We start from the raw sequence: 6,000 nt of genomic DNA, 5'->3' as shown, positions 1-6,000 counted from the left end.
TCCTCCTCCTCCTCCTCCTCCCGCTGTCGCCGCCAGCGCCTGAGCGAGCGGCCGCGCCGCGCAGCGTAACGAGCGAGGTAAGCGGCGGCTCCGCGCAGCGCCCGCGGGCAGCGCGCTGCGCCTGCGCCCGCATCGAAAACTTCCTGCGCGTCTCTCCGCGACAGGAGGGCGCGGGCGCGGGGAGGGGCGGGAAGGGGCTCTTTTTATTAYTATTTCCCCGCATATCGCTATTTTTGTTTATTGTAAAAGGCGGTGCGGCCGGTGCCCTCCACAACTTCTCCTCCCCGCGCTCGGCGCGGAGCAGCCGCGGGTCCCCGCGCTGCCCTCCCCGGGGCACCCGCCGCCCCCGCGGGGCGCCCGCAGCCCCCGGGGGCAGCGGCGAGCGCGGCCCGGCCGCCTCCCTGCGCGCGAGCGGGTCCCGCGCCCCGCTCGCCCCTCTGCCCCCGTGCTCTGCATGGAGAACTTGTGTCCGAGACCATCTATATATACGCATTGCATTTAGGTACATATATATTTTAAAAAAGCTCTTGCAGAGTCTTTCCTACTCCGTGCCATATGACATTCCCCGCCGGCGTGAGGTTTGGTTTAGCTGCTGCTATCTTTCTCTTTTTGCTTTATTTTTTCTCCCCCTTTATATTTTTAACCTCTCCTGTTTCCTCTTAACTTGTCTGCGAGCCCAGGCGCTGTCTGGTGCCGCGAGGAGCATGGAGAGACACATCCCCCTGGGTCCTTTATTTTTTATATATAWATATAWATATATATATATAYAYAYACACACAYAYRTRTRWRTAWATATATATATATATATTTATTTCCTCCCGCTGTCTCCTTGGAAGGCTTGCTCAGCATGGGGAGGCTCAAGCGACTTTCCCGGCTGCAGTGCTTGGGATTTCTGCTTCCCTGCGAAGGTGGGGAAAGGGCTGGAGGAGGCGAGAGCTGTTGATGGATGGTGGCGGTTTTCAGACACTTCACAAATTCTTCCTGTTWATAATCCTCTCTTTCTTTATTATTTTTCCCCCTCCCATCTCTGGCTTCATTTGCGAAGCTCAAATCAGTGCTAGAATATTTAGGAATTTTTAAGCTATTTTTTTTTTTTTTTCCCCTCCCCATCATAAACCACGACATCCTGGCTGAGTAGCTGACTGCGTTTGTTTATCRTACGGGAAAACCGCTCGGAGAAACGCGGCATTCTGGTGGCTGGATCGAGGAGGGTTTTAATCACTTTCCCATCAATGAAGGGAACAACTGTGTTTGTTTGCTCTAGGCTCATAATTTCCTTTAACAGATGCTTATAGGGCATTTTTCTGCTGCATGAAGAAACTTTTATTTCCTCCCCCCTCCCTTTGCCATATTTCTTTAAAACAACAGAGCGAGTGTGTGTACGTGCAGGCACGTGCGAGCCCTTTACCAATGATTTAAACACATTTATTGGGCTATCATTTTGGGGTCAATTTTGAGGTGCTTAAAAGCCAAACTCMTGTAGCTTTAAGGTGACTGCAGATAACAGTATTACTGTCTCTTATAATTAGCAATCTGCTGAAACTTTAAATCCCCCTTGATAGATGTTATGATCGGTGTGAGAGAAGGAATAGAGTTGTAGCAAGTGTAGGGTTTCTTTCTTATTTTCTTTTCTTTTGAAACAAAGCAACAATGTGGCTTTCTCCTGTTATTGTTATATTCTAGATTAAGCTGCTAATGGCCTTTTTTTTGGGGAAAAGTACAGCCATATTTTACCCTGACATTTGTCTGTGTCAAACTTTAGTTATGCTCAGTCAGTTGTTTAATCTTTGAGGAAGAGCGTGGAGGGTTTTTGTTCTCCTAACCTGTCCTCGCYGTGGGTATTTATGGAAGTTGTCTTCAATTGAGGATGAAATATGGGAGCTATGCGAGTAATTTAGTGACCTATCCAGAATAATACTTAGGCGGCATATGTAAACGGCATCTCTCGCTGCCTGTCTCCATATAGATCTCTCCTCCTATAGCATCTATTTTCCTACCTCTTAATAGGAACTAAATAATGCATGCGACGTTTTGGTTGAAAATTGAAGTTCGGGGTTTAGGTTGCTGCCTCCCGTGACGTACGGAAGTATCGGTGCGGTTTGATTAGAAGCTCCAAAGCCACCCAGCTGTATGGAGTAGCTGCCTCGCAGGTGATGCCCATTAACACTCGATTTTGGTGAGGGACTGTCCGCGGTGGCTGGCTGTCCTGCCGCGGCTCTGGAACGCRCCCTCGGTTCCCGATCTCCTCGCGAGCAGCCCGAGCTGCTGTGCTCGCTGTCCCCAGGCGCGCGCGAGACGCGTGCGCGGCGTGTCAGCCCCTTCCCTTAACAACAAAACCTCGGAGCGAGCKTTCGCCGTGAATTATATTACTGAAATAAAATATTCTATAGTTGTCATGGTTACAAATAGAGGCCGGGTTACTGGTTTTCATCTGCATGCTGGGGGGGGGAGGAAAGGGGGGAAAAAAAAATCTACTTTTGTCACTTTTTAATTACATTTCTAATGAGTGACGGTCCTGCTCCAGGCACCCAATGTGCCTGGCACATTGAGCAGCGCGCAAGCTCGGGCAGAAGTCATGTTGAATGAAGGGGTAGTGGGATGGAGCGGCCCCATCCCTGCTCRCTTGGGGTTTTTAGGAGCAGAAATCCTGCACAAGGAATTTCTCTGTTCTCCCAGATYAGTGTTCTGGGAACGCTGCTGCTGCTCTTGCTCTCCAAACAATAATAAAAAGTGCATCGACGGGGACGTGTCACCTGGGAAGCCGCTTGCAGAAAGGAGAGGGTTGCTTGCTCCAGCATTACGTGTCTAGATATTGGATGTGATTTTGGGGGTTTGCTGTGGACTGTATCACTTCTAACACCCAGTTCATCCTTTTCTCCCCCAAGCTGGTTGTGCTGTCCTGTCACTGATACTGCTCTCACTCACGCATCGCTCTTTGCCCGTTTCGGACCATTGCTGCCCTTAGAGTTGCTCCGGCTCGGCATCACTACCTACGTGCAGAATGGGGCTGTGACTGTAACTGTGGTTTTTTTCAGCTGTCAGGGTTGATGCTGTTCCCTCGTGTCAGTCCTGATGCCACTTCTCTTCCCCGCTGCATGCCCTGCAGCTGCAGTTCAGTCCTGACCATACTTACTTGCTTCCYGGACCTTTCAATTGAGTTCCCAAACTCCCAAACCAATGTCCGCAGCTCTTCTCCCTCACAGCAAAACTGAGGGGGAATCCAAACCCCTCTCCTTCTTGCACATGCAGAGATTTTGTGCCCTGCAATGGATGTTCACACCCTATTTTGGGGTAACCGATACCCCTASATATGTACATGGACAGAGGAATTCTCATCTCTCCTGCCTTGTCTTAGTTCCTGTGTTTGCCGTCAAAACATATTGTAGGATCATTTTATYTTTTATTACTTTTAACCTGAATTGAAACAGTTGTAGAGGATTTTTTTTTCTCCATTCTCTTAATGCTGAAAATGGCCAAAGACTTACTTGCTTTAAATTATTTAATATCCCAGCCCTGATCTTCAGGCGGCAAGTGCAGCCTTACGGAAGCTCTTGCGAGAGTGCCCACTAAGTGCGCCGATCCCCTTGGATTTGCTGCCGTGTGGTGCAGGAGCTGGGAATCGGGAGAGCCGGAGGCCTGATCCTGGAGCTTCTCCATTTGCAGACTCATCAGCTCCATGGCACACCACCGAGGTCTGCGTGCTGCTCTGATAATTGCTGCTTTGTGCTGTAATCAAGGCTCGTGAAAAATTCAGCTTGGGTTAGCAAATTACTTGGCCCTTCAGGTTTGGGATTTTTTTTTTTTTTTTAATTCTTCTTCCAGTTGCGGTATTTAGTAATCAGCACAGTGCCCTGAGTTGAAAACCTTCAATATGACACAGTACCATTAGATTTTTCTTTTTTTTACCATCTCTTCATGTACCTAAAGACACAATGTAGTTGCCTCTCCATGGAAGCAACGTGGTGTTAGGATGTTTCTCACTTATTTCCTAAAGCCAATAAGCATGCAAACTGCTGGCCTTTGCAGATAACACAATTTGTCTTAAATAAACACTCAGAAAAAATACTCAAAACTACTATAAAACTGCTATATTGATCTGATATCTTATGTATTTTATTCCCATTCCGGTTTTGTGGTAGTTTGCCCTAGTTGCGGCAGGAAGATGTCCTTCTTTAGGGCCAGCTTCTCCCAAAGATGCTTAAAGATGAAGGCTGGTCATGGCCTTCTCCAAGCGACGTGCCACCAACGGCTCCATGTACGAGCGGTAAACAGCTCTGATGTGCTGCTGTCACTTCTCTTGCCGCTGTTATTAGCAGTACAAAGCATCTTTCCTGTGCTATAAGAAGAGAGATTAAAAGAAAAGAGATTGGAAATCTCTTAAAGGAAAACCTTTCTCTTARTGTGTGTTTTTTCTTTTTTTTCTTTTCTTTTTTTTTTTTTCTCTCTCCCCTTAAGACTTAATGTACATCACAGCTTTCAAATATGCACAGTTTTTCTGTTGCGGTTAAAACAGATATGGTTAAAATCACTGCCAGAGGTACCCCGAGCAGGCTTTGCATCGTGCTGTTATTATGCAGCTGGTTACCTCTGTGCTGTCTTGACCACCTGATAAATGACAGTAACTAAATTCCAAGTCACACTCTTCCATAAATAATTTTATATTGTGGATTAGACTACCTGGAGCATGGGACTCTTTGCTTTATTTTTCTTTGCTGTTTTCTGTTATTTTTGTGTGTGTGTGTTTGATTTTTATCAGGGATGTTGAGGTCTAGTTTTTTCCAGTAGTCTAAACTTGGCTTTTTGCTGTAATTGGCATTAATGTTAAATAAACCGCAGCTCTTTGGTAGCTTTAAACTTCRGGTAACTTTTAATGCTGGCTTACAATAGTAATATTGATTCACCGAAGCAGTCTACTTGAATTACAGAGACAGACTTCGTCTTTGCAATGAATTCAACATTGCTTCTGCGTTGCTGCTGTATGTTTTAGAATAAAGTCCTTGCCCTCCGATGCAGTAAAGTGCAGGCGACGTGAAACACTAGGGCTTTTGTGCAAATTTTTGCTTTGAGTGTTTTKGCTTACTTGAAGGTGGAAGACTAAACCCTGCATAAATGTGACTGAAATGCAATTTGGAAAAATCTGACTATTTCTAGGGGCGTGTTTGGGGGGCTTTCTTGGCAAGGAGATCTCCCTCATACAAGTAATGTTAAGGGGGAGCTGTTAAATGGGCACAGCATGGAAGTGTTTCATGAGCAGCATGCGAAGCTGAGAAATGCTCTAAAAAAAAAAAATCAAAACAAATGAACAACAACAACAACAAAAAACCTCAAAACAAACATAAACCCCAAATCTCTCAAGTTCATGCACAGCTATCTGAGGTGACGTTCTTCTCCTGTAGTTGGTTTCTTAAATTCAAGATGCTCCTAATTTGTTGAGCTAGACTTTAATCATACCTCTATTGATATTTTTGAACCTTGAGAGAGACTCATTATTGGTGTTCACTCTTTTAAAAGAGGAAAAAAAAAAAAGAAAGAAAAGAGAAAAGGGAGGGGGGGGTGCGGAAAGCAGCACGGTTTGCATCACAATGCAGACTGGAGAAATCCTGGACTTAAAGTGTGATTTAAGAGCTTTTGCTTCAGACACTTCTTAAAGTCCATGCTGATRAGTAATTAATATTTAAATCAGATAATTCTGCTCTGAGATGTGCTTTGTCAGACCTTGTTAGAGGGTTTTGATTTTGTTTTTGGCCTGTGAACGCTCTACCTTTGCAGATCACAGCATGCTCTAACTACTCAAAGAAAAGTTTCTCGTGTCAGTTAGCCTTAAAGATACTGATTTCCTTAATTAGAAAGAAGAGAATTTAAATACTATTAATTTTTTCCAGCTGAAGGTAAACCAGAAGAAGGGAGAGCAGAGTATTCAGAAGTGCAAATCACATAGAATGTCACATAGAATCACATAGAAATCACATAGAATGAAAATCACATAGATAAAATAACTTC

At 45.2% G+C, this 6,000-nt stretch overlaps 1 protein-coding gene across 1 annotated transcript in view; it reads left to right on the top strand.

Annotated features, from left to right (window-relative positions):
• The first annotated feature begins 57 nt into the window (after positions 1–57).
• KLHL29 (kelch like family member 29) overlaps positions 58–6,000 on the top strand; it is a 328,883-nt gene continuing 322,940 nt past the window's right edge. Inside the window, exon 1 of the mRNA XM_026044925.1 lies at positions 58–77. The gene's annotated coding sequence lies outside the window, so the exon portion shown is untranslated. The remainder of the gene's footprint in view (positions 78–6,000) is intronic.

Source organism: Nothoprocta perdicaria, unplaced genomic scaffold (genome assembly GCF_003342845.1).
Source record: "Nothoprocta perdicaria isolate Ctin4 unplaced genomic scaffold, notPer1 scaffold_39, whole genome shotgun sequence".
NCBI classification, from domain to species: Eukaryota; Metazoa; Chordata; class Aves; order Tinamiformes; family Tinamidae; genus Nothoprocta; species Nothoprocta perdicaria.
The sequence above is the reverse complement of the archived record's forward strand: the minus strand, read 5'-3'. Positions and strand labels throughout refer to the sequence as shown.